Raw genomic sequence first — 20,187 nt, 5'->3', positions numbered from 1 at the left:
CTAAGTTAAACAGTTGTCTTCATCACTGTTGCTCTTTTTTCGAGTAACAATTGGCTCCCACCCCATTTCTTGTCTCTAAAATGCCAGCACTGAGACATTATTGCTAGGGACAAATCAAAGGAGGTTTATTACCAGCAAGTGTGTGCAGTTCGTGTGGAACACCTGGCTTTAAAATTATTCAATGACGAAACTGTTCAAAGATGTGGTGAAGTGAAAAAAACTGTATTTTATAACAAATTAGTGAAGAAGCTTACAGCACCTGGTATTCCCAAGAGGTCTTCCAATCAGGTACTGACCAGGCCCAACCCTAGATTGCTTCCGAGATCAGACAGGATCGGCCTTTTTCAGGGTGGTATGGCCGTAAGTGAAGGAAAAACCTTGAAATATCTCTGAAAATCCCTTGTGTATTTGTCAAGGTATGATTGTGTCGCCCACTGCAAAGAGTAGATTCTTGCATATGGAGGTAAAAGGCTGAGTTAAACAGTTGTCTTCATCACTGTTGCTCTTTTTTCGAGTAACAATTGGCTCCCACCCCATTTCTTGTCTCTAAAATGCCAGCACTGAGACATTATTGCTAGGGACAAATCAAAGGAGGTTTATTACCAACAAGTGTGTGCAGTTCGTGTGGAACACCTGGCTTTAAAATTATTCAACGACGAAGGTGTTCAAAGCTGTGGTGAAGTGAAAAAAACTGTATTTTATAACAAATTAGTGAAAAAGCTTACAGCACCTGGTATTCCCAAGAGGTCTCCCATACAGGTACTGACCAGACCCAACCCTGGATTGCTTCCGAGATCAGACGGGATCGGGCTTTTTCAGGGTGGTATGGCCGTAAGCGAAGCAAAAACCTTGAAAAATCTCTGAAAAATCCCTTGTGTATTTTTCAAGGTATGATTGTGTCGCCCACTGCAAGGACTAGATTCTTGCATATGGAGGTAAAAGGCTAAGTTAAACAGTTGTCTTCATCACTGTTGCTCTTTTTTCGAGTAACAATCGGCTCCCACCCCATTTCTTGTCTCTAAAATGCCAGCACTGAGACATTATTGATAGGGACAAATCAAAGGAGGTTTATTACCAACAAGTGTGTGCAGTTCGTGTGGAACACCTGGCTTTAAAATTATTCAATGACGAAGCTGTTCAAAGATGTGGTGAAGTGAAAAAAATTGTATTTTATAACAAATTAGTGAAAAAGCTTACAGCACCTGGTATTCCCAAGAGGCCTCCCATACAGGTACTGACCAGGCCCAACGCTGGCTTGATTCCGAGATCAGACGGGATCGGACTTTTTCAGGGTGGTATGGCCGTAAGCGAAGGAAAAACCTTGAAAGATCTCTGAAAAATCCCTTGTGTATTTGTCAAAGTATGATTGTGTCGCCCACTGCAAAGACTAGATTCTTGCATATAGAGGTAAAAGGCAAAGTTACACAGTTGTCTTCATCACTGTTGCTCTTTTTTAGAGTAACAATCGGCTGCCACCCCATTTCTTGTCTCTAAAATGCCAGCACTGAGACATTATTGCTAGGGACAAATCAAAGGAGGTTTATTACCAGCAAGTGTGTGCAGTTCGTGTGGAACACCTGGCTTTAAAATTATTCAATGACGAAACTGTTCAAAGATGTGGTGAAGTGAAAAAAACTGTATTTTATAACAAATTAGTGAAGAAGCTTACAGCACCTGGTATTCCCAAGAGGTCTTCCATACAGGTACTGACCAGGCCCAACCCTGGATTGCTTCCGAGATCAGACAGGATCGGCCTTTTTCAGGGTGGTATGGCCGTAAGTGAAGGAAAAACCTTGAAATATCTCTGAAAATCCCTTGTGTATTTGTCAAGGTATGATTGTGTCGCCCACTGCAAAGAGTAGATTCTTGCATATGGAGGTAAAAGGCTAAGTTAAACAGTTGTCTTCATCACTGTTGCTCTTTTTTCGAGTAACAATCGGCTCCCACCCCATTTCTTGTCTCTAAAATGCCAGCACTGAGACATTATTGCTAGGGACAAATCAAAGGAGGTTTATTACCAACAAGTGTGTGCAGTTCGTGTGGAACACCTGGCTTTAAAATTATTCAATGACGAAACTGTTCAAAGATGTGGTGAAGTGAAAAAAACTGTATTTTATAACAAATTAGTGAAAAAGCTTACAGCACCTGGTATTCCCAAGAGGTCTCCCATACAGGTACTGACCAGGCCCAAACCTGGATTGCTTCCGAGATCAGACGGGATCGGGCTTTTTCAGGGTGGTATGGCCGTAAGCGAAGGAAATTCCTTGAAAAATCTCTGAAAAATCCCTTGTTTATTTGTCAAGGTATGATTGTGTCGCCCACTGCAAAGACCAGATTCTTGCATATGGAGGTAAAAGGCTAAGTTTAACAGTTGTCTTCATCATGTTGCTCTTCTTTAGACTAACAATTGGCTCCCACCCCATTTCTTGTCTCTAAAATGCCAGCACTGAGACATTATTGCTAGGGACAAATCAAAGGAGGTTTATTACCAACAAGTGTGTGCAGTTCGTGTGGAACACCTGGCTTTAAAATTATTCAATGACGAAGCTGTTCAAAGCTGTGGTGAAGTGAAAAAAACTGTATTTTATAACAAATTAGTGAAAAAGCTTACAGCACCTGGTATTCCCAAGAGGTCTCCCATACAGGTATTGACCAGGCCCAACCCTGGATTGCTTCCGAGATCGGGCTTTTTCAGGATGATATGGCCGTAAGCGATGGAAAAATCTTGAAAAATCTCAGAAAAATCCCTTGTGTATTTGTCAAGGTATGATTGTGTCGCCCACTGCAAAGACTAGATTCTTGCATACAGAGGTAAAAGGCTAAGTTAAACAGTTGTCTTCATCATTGTTGCTCTTCTTTAGACTCTAACAATTTGCTCCCACCCCATTTCTTGTCTCTAAAATGCCAGCACTGAGACATTATTGCTAGGGACAAATCAAAGGAGGTTTATTACCAACAAGTGTGTGCAGTTTGTGTGGAACACCTGGCTTTAAAATTATTCAATGACGAAACTGTTCAAAGATGTGGTGAAGTGAAAAAAACTGTATTTTGTAACAAATTAGTGAAAAATCTTACAGCACCTGGTATTCCCAAGAGGTCTCCCATACAGGTACTGACCAGGCCCAACGCTGGCTTGATTCCGAGATCTGACTTTTTCAGGGTGGTATGGCCGTAAGCTGTGGAAAAACCTTGAAAGATCTCTGAAAAATCCCTTGTGTATTTGTCAAAGTATGATTGTGTCGCCCACTGCAAAGACTAGATTCTTGCATATGGAGGTAAAGGGCTAAGTTAAACAGTTGTCTTCATCACTGTTGCTCTTTTTTAGAGTAACAATCGGCTGCCACCCCATTTCTTGTCTCTAAAATGCCAGCACTGAGACATTATTGCTAGGGACAAATCAAAGGAGGTTTATTACCAGCAAGTGTGTGCAGTTCGTGTGGAACACCTGGCTTTAAAATTATTCAATGATGAAGCTGTTCAAAGCTGTGGTGAAGTGAAAAAAACTGTATTTTTTAACAAATTAGTGAAAAATTTTACAGCACCTGGTATTCCCAAGAGGTCTCCCATACAGGTACTGACCAGGCCCAACCCTGGATTGCTTCCGAGATCAGACGGGATCGGGCTTTTTCAGGGTGGTATGGCCGTAAGCGAAGAAAACACCTAGAAAAATCTCTGAAAAATCCCTTGTGTATATGTCAAAGTATGATTGTGTCGCCCACTGCAAAGACTAGATTCTTGCATATGGAGGTAAAAGGCTAAGTTAAACAGTTGTCTTCATCACTGTTGCTCTTTTTTCGAGTAACAATCGGCTCCCACCCCATTTCTTGTCTCTAAAATGCCAGCACTGAGACATTATTTCTAGGGACAAATCAAAGGAGGTTTATTGCCAACAAGTGTGTGCAGTTCATGTGGAACACCTGGCTTTAAAATTATTCAATGACGAAGCTGTTCAAAGATGTGGTGAAGTGAAAAAAACTGTATTTTATAACAAATTAGTGAAAAAGCTTACAGCACCTGGTATACCCAAGAGGTCTCCCATACAGGTACTGACCAGGCCCAACCCTGGATTGCTTCCAAGATCAGACGGGATCAGGCTTTTTCAGGGTGGTATGGCCGTAAGCGAAGGAAAAACCTTGAAAAATCTCTGAAACATCCCCTGTGTATTTGTCAAGGTATGATTGTGTCGCCCACTGCAAAGACTAGATTCTTGCATATAGAGGTAAACGGCTAAGTTAAACAGTTGTCTTCATCATTGTTGCTCTTCTTTAGACTCTAACAATTGGCTCCCACCCCATTTCTTGTCTCTAAAATGCCAGCACTGAGACATTAGTGCTAGGGACAAATCAAAGGAGGTTTATTACCAACAAGTGTGTGCAGTTCGTGTGGAAAACCTGGCTTTAAAATTATTCAATGACGAAGCTGTTCAAAGATGTGGTGAAGTGAAAAAAACTGTATTTTATAACAAATTAGTGAAAAAGGTTACAGCACCTGGTATTCCCAAGAGGTCTCCCATACAGGTACTGACCAGGCCCAACCCTAGATTGCTTCTAAGATCAGACGGGATCAGGCTTTTTCAGGGTGGTATGGCCGTAAGCGAATGACACACCTTGAAAAATCTCTGAAAAATCCCTTGTGTATATGTCAAAGTATGATTGTGTCGCCCACTGCAAAGACTAGATTCTTGCATATGGAGGTAAAAGAATAAGTTAAACAGTTGTCTTCATCACTGTTGCTCTTTTTTCGAGTAACAATCGGCTCCCACCCCATTTCTTGTCTCTAAAATGCCAGCACTGAGACATTATTGCTAGGGACAAATCAAAGGAGGTTTATTACCAGCAAGTGTGTGCAGTTCGTGTGGAACACCTGGCTTTAAAATTATTCAATGACGAAACTGTTCAAAGATGTGGTGAAGTGAAAAAAACTGTATTTTATAACAAATTAGTGAAGAAGCTTACAGCACCTGGTATTCCCAAGAGGTCTTCCATACAGGTACTGACCAGGCCCAACCCTGGATTGCTTCCGAGATCAGACAGGATCGGCCTTTTTCAGGGTGGTATGGCCGTAAGTGAAGGAAAAACCTTGAAATATCTCTGAAAATCACTTGTGTATTTGTCAAGGTATGATTGTGTCGCCCACTGCAAAGAGTAGATTCTTGCATATGGAGGTAAAAGGCTAAGTTAAACAGTTGTCTTCATCACTGTTGCTCTTTTTTCGAGTAACAATTGGCTCCCACCCCATTTCTTGTCTCTAAAATGCCAGCACTGAGACATTATTGCTAGGGACAAATCAAAGGAGGTTTATTACCAGCAAGTGTGTGCAGTTCGTGTGGAACACCTGGCTTTAAAATTATTCAATGACGAAACTGTTCAAAGATGTGGTGAAGTGAAAAAAGCTGTATTTTATAACAAATTAGTGAAGAAGCTTACAGCACCTGGTATTCCCAAGAGGTCTTCCAATCAGGTACTGACCAGGCCCAACCCTAGATTGCTTCCGAGATCAGACAGGATCGGCCTTTTTCAGGGTGGTATGGCCGTAAGTGAAGGAAAAACCTTGAAATATCTCTGAAAATCCCTTGTGTATTTGTCAAGGTATGATTGTGTCGCCCACTGCAAAGAGTAGATTCTTGCATATGGAGGTAAAAGGCTGAGTTAAACAGTTGTCTTCATCACTGTTGCTCTTTTTTCGAGTAACAATTGGCTCCCACCCCATTTCTTGTCTCTAAAATGCCAGCACTGAGACATTATTGCTAGGGACAAATCAAAGGAGGTTTATTACCAACAAGTGTGTGCAGTTCGTGTGGAACACCTGGCTTTAAAATTATTCAACGACGAAGGTGTTCAAAGCTGTGGTGAAGTGAAAAAAACTGTATTTCCGGTTCCGGTTGAGTGAACGCTGGCGCGTCTCGCTGCCGCTGCTCGCTGGCAAACAAACTTTTTGTATTTTTTTTTCTTCTTTTTCACCCTGGTCACATCCCTGTGTCGGTGAAAACTCATTTTCACCTACCTGCTCAGCTTGCGTTCTGGTTGCACATCACCACCTCCCTGCTCCACTCCATAATGTGGTCCAGCAGGATTTCTGTGTGCCTCGCACTGGCCTGGATCATCCTGTCGCTCATTCTTCTGTCCGTGGATGGCCTTCTCCAGTACTCGGCGGCGGAGCTCTTCAACCTCCGCTTTCGCTACTCCGGATCTCCACCACCAGCTCTGTGCCTCTTCCCCGACATCACCTTCCAGCCTCGCCGTCGGTATATCCATCGGGGGTCCCGGCGGAACCTCCATCTCGACGGCTCCAAAGGAATACCCTCCTTCTGGTCCACGACTAGCCGGCGGCTACCCAGGAATACCTGCCGAGCTGCCGACTCCAGCGTGTTAGCCCGGCTGGCTAGTCGGACTAATGCTCCTGTCGCCAGGGACTTCCGCACTGCTAATTTTGGTCTTCTCAACATTCGCTCCCTCTCTGGTAAAGGACATCTCCTCCAAGATACCATCAGTGACCATAAGCTAGACTTTCTTTGTCTGAACGAAACATGGCAACAACCCAGCGATTTCTCACAACTCAATGACTGTACTCCTCCCGGATTTGTTTACCTCTCCAAACCCCGTGGGTCGGGCCGCGGCGGTGGTCTCGCGATACTGTATCGCGAGACTTGGAAGGTCCTTCCCGTAAACCTTCCTCATCTCACCACTCTGGAATGCCTCGCCTGTCAACTCTCCGGCCCGACCCCCACAATAATTGTCACTGTTTATCGTCCCCCCAAGTTCAGCCCTGAGTTTTTAAATGAACTCTCTGCTCTTTTATCCCATCTGTCCGCCCTTTCCCCAAATGTAATTTTACTTGGTGATTTTAATATTCATATGGACAATATGGCCCTCCCCCTCAGCAAAGACTTCTCCTCATCTTTGGACAGCCTCAGTTTTCATCAATATGCCAATTTTCCCACTCACATTAAAGGTCACACCCTGGATTTAATCTGCTGCTCCGGCCTGACCCCCTCCAACTGTACAGCTGACCCGCTCCCTTTCACGGACCACTTCCTCATCTCCTTTTCTGTTCCCCTCCGTCTCTCCATCATCAAGTCACCACGTATCATTTCTTTTCGTAATATTAAGGACATTGATCTAGCCTCCCTGTCCTCCAGTTTTGCCACCTTGACCCCTAATTTGTCCTCTACTCCCGATGATCTTGTCATTCAGTACAATAACGGTCTGGTTTCTATCCTTAATTCATTTGCTCCCATCAAATCCCGCTCTGTATATTTTACTCGGTCTGCTCCATGGTTCACCCCTGCCCTTCGCTCCTTGAAAGCTACTAACCGGAGGCTTGAAAGACTCTACAAGAAAACCGGTCTCACCATCCATAAAGACTTATATTCTGCTCAGATTTCTCTCTACAAGGACTCCATCTCCGATGCCAAATCTCAGTATTACTCCGGTCTCATCTCGTCCAACTCCAGCAACACTAAAACATTATTTTCCATCATGAACAGCATTTTTCAGCCTCCCGACTCCTTACCCATCCATCTTTACTCTTCAGAAACCTGTAACTCTCTCCTTCAGTTTTTTAATGAGAAGGTCAATAGAATCCATCTCTCTTTACCTCATTCCTCCCCTCCCTCTCCTGATTTATTTGAACCCACCATTCCGTTCTCCTCCTTTGAACTTCCCCATCCCTCAGAAATATTAGATTACATCACCAAATCCAAACCTTCCACCTGTCAACTGGACCCTATTCCAACTGTTTTAGTTAAATCCTGCCTTTCTTCTCTGCTCACTTTTATAACAGCCATTATTCATTCCTCACTATCCTCTGGTACGGTCCCATCCCTATTCAAATCCGCTTCAGTCAGCCCTATTCTAAAAAAACCTGGTTTAGATCCCAATGATTTCAATAACCTCCGTCCCATTTCCCATCTTCCCTTCATTTCCAAAGTCCTTGAGAAAACTGTTGCATCTCAGCTCCATTCACATCTCACCCGCAATAACCTTTATGAACAGTTTCAGTCTGGCTTCCGTCCCCACCACAGCACAGAAACAGCTCTCATCAAGATCACTAACGACCTACTCATTGCTGCTGATTCTGGTTTAATCTCTATTCTTATTCTCCTCGATCTGAGTGCGGCCTTTGACACCATTTCTCATCCCATCCTCCTTAATAGACTCTATTCCTTAGGCATCACTCACACCCCCCTCCGCTGGTTTCAATCTTACCTTACTGGCCGCACTCAGTTCATCCAGTTAAAATCCTTTACCTCAGAACCCTCCCCAGTCAAGTCAGGTGTGCCCCAGGGCTCTGTCCTGGGGCCCCTCCTCTTCATAGTATATCTCCTCCCTATCGGCAAAATCTTCCGCAAATTCAATATCCAGTTTCACTGCTTTGCAGATGACACCCAGCTCTACATTTCCAGTAAGCCCAACTCAACTCTCCCACCATCCTCCCTTACACTCTGCCTCTCTGAAATCAAATCATGGTTCACCTCTAATTTCCTCAAACTCAACGGCAATAAAACGGAACTTCTTCTAGTTGGCACTAACTCCACCCTCTCAACATCTGACAGCTTTTCTTTAACTATTGACAGTGCCACAGTCTCCCCCTCACCTCATGTCAAGAGTCTGGGTGTCATTCTCGACAGCTCCCTTTCTTTTCAGGCTCACATTAATAACTTAATTCGGTCAGCATACTTCCATCTACGTTCCATAAACCGTCTTCGTCCCTCACTGACCCCTCACACTGCCGCCATTCTCGTCCACAGCCTCGTCACCTCCCGTCTCGACTATTGCAATTCACTTCTTTATGGTCTCCCCAACAAACTCCTTCATAAACTGCAACTGGTCCAGAATTCAGCAGCCCGTATTATCACCAGAACCCCTTCCTTTCACCACATCACGCCGGTTCTCCAGCAGCTCCACTGGCTCCCAGTTAAATTCAGGCCCATCTTCAAAATTCTCCTCCATACCTTCAAAGCAATCCACAACCTCTCTCCTCCATATATCTCAGACCTTATAAGTATTCACACCCCGTCCCGTTCACTCAGATCTTCTTCTTCCATCCATCTTGCGGTTCCTTCTGCCCGTCTCGCTACCATGGGGAGCAGAGCTTTCAGCCGCTCTGCTCCTCGACTCTGGAACTCACTTCCCCCAGACATCAGGAACATCGACAGTTTTACCCTTTTCCAATCAAAACTCAAAACACATATGTTTAAATCTGCCTACAACCTCTGATTTTATTGAAATGTTTCTCTCTGTTTTTTCTTCTTTGGGTTTTATTATTGTTTTATTGTATTTTATTACGTGTTTTGTGTAAAGTGACCTTGGGTGTCCTGAAAGGCGCTTTGAAATAAAATGTATTATTATTATTATTATTATTATAACAAATTAGTGAAAAAGCTTACAGCACCTGGTATTCCCAAGAGGTCTCCCATACAGGTACTGACCAGACCCAACCCTGGATTGCTTCCGAGATCAGACGGGATCGGGCTTTTTCAGGGTGGTATGGCCGTAAGCGAAGCAAAAACCTTGAAAAATCTCTGAAAAATCCCTTGTGTATTTTTCAAGGTATGATTGTGTCGCCCACTGCAAGGACTAGATTCTTGCATATGGAGGTAAAAGGCTAAGTTAAACAGTTGTCTTCATCACTGTTGCTCTTTTTTCGAGTAACAATCGGCTCCCACCCCATTTCTTGTCTCTAAAATGCCAGCACTGAGACATTATTGATAGGGACAAATCAAAGGAGGTTTATTACCAACAAGTGTGTGCAGTTCGTGTGGAACACCTGGCTTTAAAATTATTCATTGACGAAGCTGTTCAAAGATGTGGTGAAGTGAAAAAAATTGTATTTTATAACAAATTAGTGAAAAAGCTTACAGCACCTGGTATTCCCAAGAGGCCTCCCATACAGGTACTGACCAGGCCCAACGCTGGCTTGATTCCGAGATCAGACGGGATCGGACTTTTTCAGGGTGGTATGGCCGTAAGCGAAGGAAAAACCTTGAAAGATCTCTGAAAAATCCCTTGTGTATTTGTCAAAGTATGATTGAGTCGCCCACTGCAAAGACTAGATTCTTGCATATGGAGGTAAAAGGCTGAGTTAAACAGTTGTCTTCATCACTGTTGCTCTTTTTTCGAGTAACAATCGGCTCCCACCCCATTTCTTGTCTCTAAAATGCCAGCACTGAGACATTATTGATAGGGACAAATCAAAGGAGGTTTATTACCAACAAGTGTGTGCAGTTCGTGTGGAACACCTGGCTTTAAAATTATTCAATGACGAAGCTGTTCAAAGATGTGGTGAAGTGAAAAAAATTGTATTTTATAACAAATTAGTGAAAAAGCTTACAGCACCTGGTATTCCCAAGAGGCCTCCCATACAGGTACTGACCAGGCCCAACGCTGGCTTGATTCCGAGATCAGACGGGATCGGACTTTTTCAGGGTGGTATGGCCGTAAGCGAAGGAAAAACCTTGAAAGATCTCTGAAAAATCCCTTGTGTATTTGTCAAAGTATGATTGTGTCGCCCACTGCAAAGACTAGATTCTTGCATATAGAGGTAAAAGGCAAAGTTACACAGTTGTCTTCATCCCTGTTGCTCTTTTTTAGAGTAACAATCGGCTGCCACCCCATTTCTTGTCTCTAAAATGCCAGCACTGAGACATTATTGCTAGGGACAAATCAAAGGAGGTTTATTACCAGCAAGTGTGTGCAGTTCGTGTGGAACACCTGGCTTTAAAATTATTCAATGACGAAACTGTTCAAAGATGTGGTGAAGTGAAAAAAACTGTATTTTATAACAAATTAGTGAAGAAGCTTACAGCACCTGGTATTCCCAAGAGATCTTCCATACAGGTACTGACCAGGCCCAACCCTGGATTGCTTCCGAGATCAGACAGGATCGGCCTTTTTCAGGGTGGTATGGCCGTAAGTGAAGGAAAAACCTTGAAATATCTCTGAAAATCCCTTGTGTATTTGTCAAGGTATGATTGTGTCGCCCACTGCAAAGAGTAGATTCTTGCATATGGAGGTAAAAGGCTAAGTTAAACAGTTGTCTTCATCACTGTTGCTCTTTTTTCGAGTAACAATTGGCTCCCACCCCATTTCTTGTCTCTAAAATGCCAGCACTGAGACATTATTGCTAGGGACAAATCAAAGGAGGTTTATTACCAGCAAGTGTGTGCAGTTCGTGTGGAACACCTGGCTTTAAAATTATTCAATGACGAAACTGTTCAAAGATGTGGTGAAGTGAAAAAAACTGTATTTTATAACAAATTAGTGAAGAAGCTTACAGCACCTGGTATTCCCAAGAGGTCTTCCAATCAGGTACTGACCAGGCCCAACCCTAGATTGCTTCCGAGATCAGACAGGATCGGCCTTTTTCAGGGTGGTATGGCCGTAAGTGAAGGAAAAACCTTGAAATATCTCTGAAAATCCCTTGTGTATTTGTCAAGGTATGATTGTGTCGCCCACTGCAAAGAGTAGATTCTTGCATATGGAGGTAAAAGGCTGAGTTAAACAGTTGTCTTCATCACTGTTGCTCTTTTTTCGAGTAACAATTGGCTCCCACCCCATTTCTTGTCTCTAAAATGCCAGCACTGAGACATTATTGCTAGGGACAAATCAAAGGAGGTTTATTACCAACAAGTGTGTGCAGTTCGTGTGGAACACCTGGCTTTAAAATTATTCAATGACGAAGCTGTTCAAAGATGTGGTGAAGTGAAAAAAACTGTATTTTATAACAAATTAGTGAAAAAGCTTACAGCACCTGGTATTCCCAAGAGGTCTCCCATACAGGTACTGACCAGGCCCAACCATGGATTGCTCCAGAGATCAGACGGGATCGGGCTTTTTCAGGGTGGTATGGCTGTAAGCGATGGAAAAATCTTGAAAAATCTCTGAAAAATCCCTTGTGTATTTGTCAAGGTATGATTCTGTCACCCACTGCAAAGACTCGATTCTTGCATACAGAGGTAAAAGGCTAAGTTAAACAGTTGTCTTCATCATTGTTGCTCTTCTTTAGACTCTAACAATTGGCTCCCACCCCATTTCTTGTCTCTAAAATGCCAGCACTGAGACATTATTGCTAGGGACAAATCAAAGGAGGTTTATTACCAACAAGTGTGTGCAGTTCGTGTGGAACACCTGGCTTTAAAATTATTCAATGATGAAGCTGTTCAAAGCTGTGGTGAAGTGAAAAAAACTGTATTTTTTAACAAATTAGTGAAAAATTTTACAGCACCTGGTATTCCCAAGAGGTCTCCCATACAGGTACTGACCAGGCCCAACCCTGGATTGCTTCCGAGATCAGACGGGATCGGGCTTTTTCAGGGTGGTATGGCCGTAAGCGAAGAAAACACCTAGAAAAATCTCTGAAAAATCCCTTGTGTATATGTCAAAGTATGATTGTGTCGCCCACTGCAAAGACTAGATTCTTGCATATGGAGGTAAAAGGCTAAGTTAAACAGTTGTCTTCATCACTGTTGCTCTTTTTTCGAGTAACAATCGGCTCCCACCCCATTTCTTGTCTCTAAAATGCCAGCACTGAGACATTATTTCTAGGGACAAATCAAAGGAGGTTTATTGCCAACAAGTGTGTGCAGTTCATGTGGAACACCTGGCTTTAAAATTATTCAATGACGAAGCTGTTCAAAGATGTGGTGAAGTGAAAAAAACTGTATTTTATAACAAATTAGTGAAAAAGCTTACAGCACCTGGTATACCCAAGAGGTCTCCCATACAGGTACTGACCAGGCCCAACCCTGGATTGCTTCCGAGATCAGACGGGATCAGGCTTTTTCAGGGTGGTATGGCCGTAAGCGAAGGAAAAACCTTGAAAAATCTCTGAAACATCCCCTGTGTATTTGTCAAGGTATGATTGTGTCGCCCACTGCAAAGACTAGATTCTTGCATATAGAGGTAAACGGCTAAGTTAAACAGTTGTCTTCATCATTGTTGCTCTTCTTTAGACTCTAACAATTGGCTCCCACCCCATTTCTTGTCTCTAAAATGCCAGCACTGAGACATTAGTGCTAGGGACAAATCAAAGGAGGTTTATTACCAACAAGTGTGTGCAGTTCGTGTGGAAAACCTGGCTTTAAAATTATTCAATGACGAAGCTGTTCAAAGATGTGGTGAAGTGAAAAAAACTGTATTTTATAACAAATTAGTGAAAAAGGTTACAGCACCTGGTATTCCCAAGAGGTCTCCCATACAGGTACTGACCAGGCCCAACCCTAGATTGCTTCTAAGATCAGACGGGATCAGGCTTTTTCAGGGTGGTATGGCCGTAAGCGAATGACACACCTTGAAAAATCTCTGAAAAATCCCTTGTGTATATGTCAAAGTATGATTGTGTCGCCCACTGCAAAGACTAGATTCTTGCATATGGAGGTAAAAGGCTAAGTTAAACAGTTGTCTTCATCACTGTTGCTCTTTTTTCGAGTAACAATCGGCTCCCACCCCATTTCTTGTCTCTAAAATGCCAGCACTGAGACATTATTGCTAGGGACAAATCAAAGGAGGTTTATTACCAACAAGTGTGTGCAGTTCGTGTGGAACACCTGGCTTTAAAATTATTCAATGACGAAGCTGTTCAAAGATGTGGTGAAGTGAAAAAAACTGTATTTTATAACAAATTAGTGAAAAAGCTTACAGCACCTGGTATTCCCAAGAGGTCTCCCATACAGGTACTGACCAGGCCCAACCCTGGATTAATTCCGAGATCAGAGGGGATCGGGCTTTTTCAGGGTGGTATGGCTGTAAGCGAAGGAAAAACCTTGAAACATCTCTGGAAAATCCCTTGTGTATTTGTCAAGGTATGATTGTGTCGCCCACTGCAAAGACTAGATTCTTGCATATAGAGGTAAAAGGCTAAGTTAAACAGTTGTCTTCATCATTGTTGCTCTTCTTTAGACTCTAACAATTGGCTCACACCCCATTTCTTGTCTCTAAAATGCCAGCACTGAGACATTATTGCTAGGGACAAATAAAAGGAGGTTTATTACCAACAAGTGTGTGCAGTTCGTGTGGAACACCTGGCTTTAAAATTATTCAATGACGAAGCTGTTCAAAGATGTGGTGAAGTGAAAAAAACTGTATTTTATAACAAATTAGTGAAAAAGCTTACAGCACCTGGTATTCCCAAGAGGTCTTCCATACAGGTACTGACCAGGCCCAACCCTGGATTGCTTCCGAGATCAGGCGGGATCGGGCTTTTTCAGGGTGGTATGGCCGTAAGCGAAAGACACACCTTGAAAAATCTCTGAAAAATCCCTTGTGTATATGTCAAAGTATGATTGTGTTGCCCACTGCAAAGACTAGATTCTTGCATATGGACATAAAAGGCTAAGTTAAACAGTTGTCTTCATCACTGTTGCTCTTTTTTCGAGTAACAATCGGCTCCCACCCCATTTCTTGTCTCTAAAATGCCAGCAGTGAGACATTATTGCTAGGGACAAATCAAAGGAGGTTAATTACCAACAAGTGTGTGCAGTTCGTGTGGAACACCTGGCTTTAAAATTATTCAATGACGAAGCTGTTCAAAGATGTGGTGAAGTGAAAAAAACTGTATTTTATAACAAATTAGTGAAAAAGCTTACAGCACCTGGTATTCCCAAGAGGTCTCCCATACAGGTACTGACCAGGCCCAACCCTGGATTGCTTCCGAGATCAGACGGGATCGGGCTTTTTCAGTGTGGTATGGCCGTAAGCGAAGGACACACCTTGAAAAATCTCTGAAAAATCCCTTGTGTATATGTCAAAGTATGATTGTGTCGCCCACTGCAAAGACTAGATTCTTGCATATGGAGGTAAAAGGCTAAGTTAAACAGTTGTCTTCAACACTGTTGCTCTTTTTTCGAGTAACAATCGGCTCCCACCCCATTTCTTGTCTCTAAAATGCCAGCACTGAGACATTATTGCTAGGGACAAATCAAAGGAGGTTTATTACCAACAAGTGTGTGCAGTTCGTGTGGAACACCTGGCTTTAAAATTATTCAATGACGAAGCTGTTCAAAGATGTGGTGAAGTGAAAAAAACTGTATTTTATAACAAATTAGTGAAAAAGCTTACAGCACCTGGTATTCCCAAGAGGTCTCCCATACAGGTACTGACCAGGCCCAACCCTGGATTGATTCCGAGATGAGAGGGGATCGGGCTTTTTCAGGGTGGTATGGCTGTAAGCGAAGGAAAAACCTTGAAAAATCTCTGAAAAATCCCTTGTGTATTTGTCAAGGTATGATTGTGTCGCCCACTGCAAAGACTAGATTCTTGCACATAGAGGTAAAAGGCTAAGTTAAACAGTTGTCTTCATCATTGTTGCTCTTCTTTAGACTCTAACAATTGGCTCCCACCCCATTTCTTGTCTCTAAAATGCCAGCACTGAGACGTTATTGCTAGGGACAAATCAAAGGAGGTTTATTACCAACAAGTGTATGCAGTTCGTGTGGAACACCTGGCTTTAAAATTATTCAATGACGAAGCTGTTTAAAGCTATGGTGAAGTGAAAAAAACTGTATTTTATAACAAATTAGTGAAAAAGCTTGCAGCACCTGGTATTCCCAAGAGGTCTCCCATACAGGTACTGACCAGGCCCAACCCTGGCTTGCTTCGAGGTCAGACGGGATCGGGCTTTTTCAGGGTGGTATGGCCGTAAGCGAAGGACACACCTTGAAAAATCTCTGAAAAATCCCTTGTGTATATGTCAAAGTATGATTGTGTCGCCCACTGCAAAGACTAGATTCTTGCATATGGAGGTAAAAGGCTAAGTTAAACAGTTGTCTTCAACACTGTTGCTCTTTTTTCGAGTAACAATCGGCTCCCACCCCATTTCTTGTCTCTAAAATGCCAGCACTGAGACATTATTGCTAGGGACAAATCAAAGGAGGTTTATTACCAACAAGTGTGTGCAGTTCGTGTGGAACACCTGGCTTTAAAATTATTCAATGACGAAGCTGTTCAAAGATGTGGTGAAGTGAAAAAAACTGTATTTTATAACAAATTAGTGAAAAAGCTTACAGCACCTGGTATTCCCAAGAGGTCTCCCATACAGGTACTGACCAGGCCCAACCCTGGATTGATTCCGAGATGAGAGGGGATCGGGCTTTTTCAGGGTGGTATGGCTGTAAGCGAAGGAAAAACCTTGAAAAATCTCTGAAAAATCCCTTGTGTATTTGTCAAGGTATGATTGTGTCGCCCACTGCAAAGACTAGATTCTTGCACATAGAGGTAAAAGGCTAAGTTAAACAGTTGTCTTCATCATTGTTGCTCTTCTTTAGACTCTAACAATTGGCTCCCACCCCATTTCTTGTCTCTAAAATGCCAGCACTGAGACGTTATTGCTAGGGACAAATCAAAGGAGGTTTATTACCAACAAGTGTATGCAGTTCGTGTGGAACATCTGGCTTTAAAATTATTCAATGACGAAGCTGTTTAAAGCTATGGTGAAGTGAAAAAAACTGTATTTTATAACAAATTAGTGAAAAAGCTTGCAGCACCTGGTATTCCCAAGAGGTCTCCCATACAGGTACTGACCAGGCCCAACCCTGGCTTGCTTCGAGGTCAGACGGGATCGGGCTTTTTCAGGGTGGTATGGCCGTAAGCGAAGGACACACCTTGAAAAATCTCTGAAAAATCCCTTGTGTATATGTAAAAGAATGATTGTGTCGCCCACTGCAAAGACTAGATTCTTGCATATGGAGGTAAAAGGCTAAGTTAAACAGTTGTATTCATCACTGTTGCTTTTTTTTCGAGTAACAATCGGCTCCCACCCCATTTCTTGTCTCTAAAATGCCAGCACTGAGACATTATTGCTAGGGACAAATCAAAGGAGGTTTATTACCAACAAGTGTGTGCAGTTCGTGTGGAACACCTGGCTTTAAAATTATTCAATGACGAAGCTGTTCAAAGATGTGGTGAAGTGAAAAAAACTGTATTTTATAACAAATTAGTGAAAAAGCTTACAGCACCTGGTATTCCCAAGAGGTCTCCCATACAGGTACTGACCAGGCCCAACCCTGGATTGATTCTGAGATCAGAGGGGATCGGGCTTTTTCAGGGTGGTATGGCTGTAGGCGAAGGAAAAACCTTGAAACATCTCTGGAAAATCCCTTGTGTATTTGTCAAGGTATGATTGTGTCGCCCACTGCAAAGACTAGATTCTTGCACATAGAGGTAAAAGGCTAAGTTAAACAGTTGTCTTCATCATTGTTGCTCTTCTTTAGACTCTAACAATTGGCTCCCACCCCATTTCTTGTCTCTAAAATGCCAGCACTGAGACATTATTGCTAGGGACAAATCAAAGGAGGTTTATTACCAACAAGTGTGTGCAGTTCGTGTGGAACACCTGGCTTTAAAATTATTCAATGACGAAGCTGTTTAAAGCTATGGTGAAGTGAAAAAAAACTGTATTTTATAACAAATTAGTGAAAAAGCTTGCAGCACCTGGTATTCCCAAGAGGTCTCCCATACAGGTACTGACCAGGCCCAACCCTGGCTTGCTTCGAGGTCAGACGGGATCGGGCTTTTTCAGGGTGGTATGGCCGTAAGCGAAGGACACACCTTGAAAAATCTCTGAAAAATCCCTTGTGTATATGTCAAAGAATGATTGTGTCGCCCACTGCAAAGACTAGATTCTTGCATATGGAGGTAAAAGGCTAAGTTAAACAGTTGTATTCATCACTGTTGCTTTTTTTTTCGAGTAACAATCGGCTCCCACCCCATTTCTTGTCTCTAAAATGCCTGCACTGAGACATTATTGCTAGGGACAAATCAAAGGAGGTTTATTACCAACAAGTGTGTGCAGTTCGTGTGGAACACCTGGCTTTAAAATTATTCAATGACGAAGCTGTTCAAAGATGTGGTGAAGTGAAAAAAACTGTATTTTATAACAAATTAGTGAAAAAGCTTACAGCACCTGGTATTCCCAAGAGGTCTCCCATACAGGTACTGACCAGGCCCAACCCTGGATTGCTTCCGAGATCAGGCGGGATCGGGCTTTTTCAGGGTGGTATGGCCATAAGCGAAAGACACACCTTGAAAAATCTCTGAAAAATCCCTTGAGTATATGTCAAAGTATGATTGTGTTGCCCACTGCAAAGACTAGATTCTTGCATATGGAGGTAAAAGGCTAAGTTACACAGTTGTCTTCATCACTGTTGCTCTTTTTTCGAGTAACAATCGGCTCCCACCCCATTTCTTGTCTCTAAAATGCCAGCACTGAGACATTATTGCTAGGGACAAATCAAAGGAGGTTAATTACCAACAAGTGTGTGCAGTTCGTGTGGAACACCTGGCTTTAAAATTATTCAATGACGAAGCTGTTCAAAGATGTGGTGAAGTGAAAAAAACTGTATTTTATAACAAATTAGTGAAATCGCTTACAGCACCTGGTATTCCCAAGAGGTCTCCCATACAGGTACTGACCAAGCCCAACCCTGGATTGCTTCCAAGATCAGACGGGATCGGTCTTTTTCAGTGTGATATGGCCGTAAGCGAAGGACACACCTTGAAAAATCTCTGAAAAATCCCTTGTGTATATGTCAAAGTATGATTGTGTCGCCCACTGCAAAGACTAGATTCTTGCATATGGAGGTAAAAGGCTAAGTTAAACAGTTGTCTTCATCACTGTTGCTCTTTTTTCGAGTAACAATCGGCTCCCACCCCATTTCTTGTCTCTAAAATGCCAGCACTGAGACATTATTGCTAGGGACAAATCAAAGGAGGTTAATTACCAACAAGTGTGTGCAGTTCGTGTGGAACACCTGGCTTTAAAATTATTCAATGACGAAGCTGTTCAAAGATGTGGTGAAGTGAAAAAAACTGTATTTTATAACAAATTAGTGAAAAAGCTTACAGCACCTGGTATTCCCAAGAGGTCTCCCATACAGGTACTGACCAAGCCCAACCCTGGATTGCTTCCAAGATCAGACGGGATCGGTCTTTTTCAGTGTGATATGGCCGTAAGCGAAGGACACACCTTGAAAAATCTCTGAAAAATCCCTTGTGTATATGTCAAAGTATGATTGTGTCGCCCACTGCAAAGACTAGATTCTTGCATATGGAGGTAAAAGGCTAAGTTAAACAGTTGTCTTCATCACTGTTGCTCTTTTTTCGAGTAACAATCGGCTCCCACCCCATTTCTTGTCTCTAAAATGCCAGCACTGAGACATTATTGCTAGGGACAAATCAAAGGAGGTTTATTACCAACAAGTGTGTGCAGTTCGTGTGGAACACCTGGCTTTAAAATTATTCAATGGCGAAGCTGTTCAAAGATGTGGTGAATTGAAAAAAACTGTATTTTATAACAAATTAGTGAAAAAGCTTACAGCACCTGGTATTCCCAAGAGGTCTCCCATACAGGTACTGACCAGGCCCAACCCTGGATTGATTCCGAGATGAGAGGGGATCGGGCTTTTTCAGGGTGGTATGGCTGTAAGCGAAGGAAAAACCTTGAAAAATCTCTGAAAAATCCCTTGTGTATTTGTCAAGGTATGATTGTGTCGCCCACTGCAAAGACTAGATTCTTGCACATAGAGGTAAAAGGCTAAGTTAAACAGTTGTCTTCATCATTGTTGCTCTTCTTTAGACTCTAACAATTGGCTCCCACCCCATTTCTTGTCTCTAAAATGCCAGCACTGAGACATTATTGCTAGGGACAAATGAAAGGAGGTTTATTACCAACAAGTGTGTGCAGTTCGTGTGGAACACCTGGCTTTAAAATTATTCAATGACGAAGCTGTTCAAAGCTATGGTGAAGTGAAAAAAACTGTATTTTATAACAAATTAGTGAAAAAGCTTACAGCACCTGGTATTCCCAAGAGGTCTCCCATACAGGTACTGACCAGGCCACACCCTGGATTGCTTCCGAGATCAGACGGGATCGTGCTTTTTCAGGGTGGTATGGCCGTAAGCGAAGGACACACCTTGAAAAATCTCTGAAAAATCCCTTGTGTATATGTCAAAGTATGATTGTGTCGCCCACTGCAAAGACTAGATTCTTGCATATGGAGGTAAAAGGCTAAGTTAAACAGTTGTATTCATCACTGTTGCTTTTTTTTCGAGTAACAGTCGGCTCCCACCCCATTTCTTGTCTCTAAAATGCCAGCACTGAGACATTATTGCTAGGGACAAATCAAAGGAGGTTTATTACCAACAAGTGTGTGCAGTTCGTGTGGAACACCTGGCTTTAAAATTATTCAATGAC

The 20,187-nt window shown here is 42.6% G+C and overlaps 1 non-coding gene and 32 pseudogenes across 1 annotated transcript; all 33 read right to left on the bottom strand.

Annotated features, from left to right (window-relative positions):
* Positions 1–247: 247 nt before the first annotated feature.
* On the bottom strand, positions 248–366 carry LOC139067991 (5S ribosomal RNA; annotated as a pseudogene).
* A 352-nt stretch (positions 367–718) lies between these two features.
* Positions 719–837, bottom strand: LOC139066696 (5S ribosomal RNA; annotated as a pseudogene).
* Positions 838–1,190: 353 nt separating this feature from the next.
* Positions 1,191–1,309, bottom strand: LOC139067297 (5S ribosomal RNA; annotated as a pseudogene).
* A 353-nt stretch (positions 1,310–1,662) lies between these two features.
* LOC139067809 (5S ribosomal RNA) lies at positions 1,663–1,781 on the bottom strand (annotated as a pseudogene).
* Positions 1,782–2,133: 352 nt separating this feature from the next.
* On the bottom strand, positions 2,134–2,252 carry LOC139066844 (5S ribosomal RNA; annotated as a pseudogene).
* Positions 2,253–3,530: 1,278 nt separating this feature from the next.
* On the bottom strand, positions 3,531–3,649 carry LOC139067081 (5S ribosomal RNA; annotated as a pseudogene).
* Positions 3,650–4,002: 353 nt separating this feature from the next.
* LOC139067473 (5S ribosomal RNA) lies at positions 4,003–4,121 on the bottom strand (annotated as a pseudogene).
* Positions 4,122–4,476: 355 nt separating this feature from the next.
* On the bottom strand, positions 4,477–4,595 carry LOC139067562 (5S ribosomal RNA; annotated as a pseudogene).
* A 353-nt stretch (positions 4,596–4,948) lies between these two features.
* On the bottom strand, positions 4,949–5,067 carry LOC139067808 (5S ribosomal RNA; annotated as a pseudogene).
* A 352-nt stretch (positions 5,068–5,419) lies between these two features.
* On the bottom strand, positions 5,420–5,538 carry LOC139067990 (5S ribosomal RNA; annotated as a pseudogene).
* A 3,843-nt stretch (positions 5,539–9,381) lies between these two features.
* On the bottom strand, positions 9,382–9,500 carry LOC139066695 (5S ribosomal RNA; annotated as a pseudogene).
* Positions 9,501–9,853: 353 nt separating this feature from the next.
* On the bottom strand, positions 9,854–9,972 carry LOC139067296 (5S ribosomal RNA; annotated as a pseudogene).
* Positions 9,973–10,325: 353 nt separating this feature from the next.
* Positions 10,326–10,444, bottom strand: LOC139067295 (5S ribosomal RNA; annotated as a pseudogene).
* A 353-nt stretch (positions 10,445–10,797) lies between these two features.
* Positions 10,798–10,916, bottom strand: LOC139067983 (5S ribosomal RNA; annotated as a pseudogene).
* A 352-nt stretch (positions 10,917–11,268) lies between these two features.
* LOC139067989 (5S ribosomal RNA) lies at positions 11,269–11,387 on the bottom strand (annotated as a pseudogene).
* Positions 11,388–11,739: 352 nt separating this feature from the next.
* LOC139067622 (5S ribosomal RNA) lies at positions 11,740–11,858 on the bottom strand (annotated as a pseudogene).
* Positions 11,859–12,213: 355 nt separating this feature from the next.
* LOC139067080 (5S ribosomal RNA) lies at positions 12,214–12,332 on the bottom strand (annotated as a pseudogene).
* Positions 12,333–12,685: 353 nt separating this feature from the next.
* On the bottom strand, positions 12,686–12,804 carry LOC139067099 (5S ribosomal RNA; annotated as a pseudogene).
* A 355-nt stretch (positions 12,805–13,159) lies between these two features.
* On the bottom strand, positions 13,160–13,278 carry LOC139067560 (5S ribosomal RNA; annotated as a pseudogene).
* Positions 13,279–13,631: 353 nt separating this feature from the next.
* On the bottom strand, positions 13,632–13,750 carry LOC139068363 (5S ribosomal RNA). Its single transcript, XR_011519963.1, has one exon. It is a non-coding gene; the product is annotated as a 5S ribosomal RNA (ribosomal RNA).
* Positions 13,751–14,105: 355 nt separating this feature from the next.
* Positions 14,106–14,224, bottom strand: LOC139067115 (5S ribosomal RNA; annotated as a pseudogene).
* Positions 14,225–14,577: 353 nt separating this feature from the next.
* LOC139066751 (5S ribosomal RNA) lies at positions 14,578–14,696 on the bottom strand (annotated as a pseudogene).
* Positions 14,697–15,049: 353 nt separating this feature from the next.
* On the bottom strand, positions 15,050–15,168 carry LOC139067328 (5S ribosomal RNA; annotated as a pseudogene).
* Positions 15,169–15,523: 355 nt separating this feature from the next.
* Positions 15,524–15,641, bottom strand: LOC139067792 (5S ribosomal RNA; annotated as a pseudogene).
* A 353-nt stretch (positions 15,642–15,994) lies between these two features.
* On the bottom strand, positions 15,995–16,113 carry LOC139067327 (5S ribosomal RNA; annotated as a pseudogene).
* A 355-nt stretch (positions 16,114–16,468) lies between these two features.
* Positions 16,469–16,586, bottom strand: LOC139067791 (5S ribosomal RNA; annotated as a pseudogene).
* Positions 16,587–16,939: 353 nt separating this feature from the next.
* On the bottom strand, positions 16,940–17,058 carry LOC139067300 (5S ribosomal RNA; annotated as a pseudogene).
* A 356-nt stretch (positions 17,059–17,414) lies between these two features.
* Positions 17,415–17,532, bottom strand: LOC139067790 (5S ribosomal RNA; annotated as a pseudogene).
* Positions 17,533–17,886: 354 nt separating this feature from the next.
* LOC139066924 (5S ribosomal RNA) lies at positions 17,887–18,005 on the bottom strand (annotated as a pseudogene).
* A 353-nt stretch (positions 18,006–18,358) lies between these two features.
* On the bottom strand, positions 18,359–18,477 carry LOC139068010 (5S ribosomal RNA; annotated as a pseudogene).
* Positions 18,478–18,830: 353 nt separating this feature from the next.
* Positions 18,831–18,949, bottom strand: LOC139067950 (5S ribosomal RNA; annotated as a pseudogene).
* Positions 18,950–19,302: 353 nt separating this feature from the next.
* On the bottom strand, positions 19,303–19,421 carry LOC139067325 (5S ribosomal RNA; annotated as a pseudogene).
* A 355-nt stretch (positions 19,422–19,776) lies between these two features.
* On the bottom strand, positions 19,777–19,895 carry LOC139067605 (5S ribosomal RNA; annotated as a pseudogene).
* Positions 19,896–20,187: the final 292 nt, after the last annotated feature.

Source organism: Nothobranchius furzeri, chromosome 2 (assembly GCF_043380555.1).
Source record: "Nothobranchius furzeri strain GRZ-AD chromosome 2, NfurGRZ-RIMD1, whole genome shotgun sequence".
Taxonomy (NCBI): domain Eukaryota; kingdom Metazoa; phylum Chordata; class Actinopteri; order Cyprinodontiformes; family Nothobranchiidae; genus Nothobranchius; species Nothobranchius furzeri.
The sequence above is the reverse complement of the archived record's forward strand: the minus strand, read 5'-3'. Positions and strand labels throughout refer to the sequence as shown.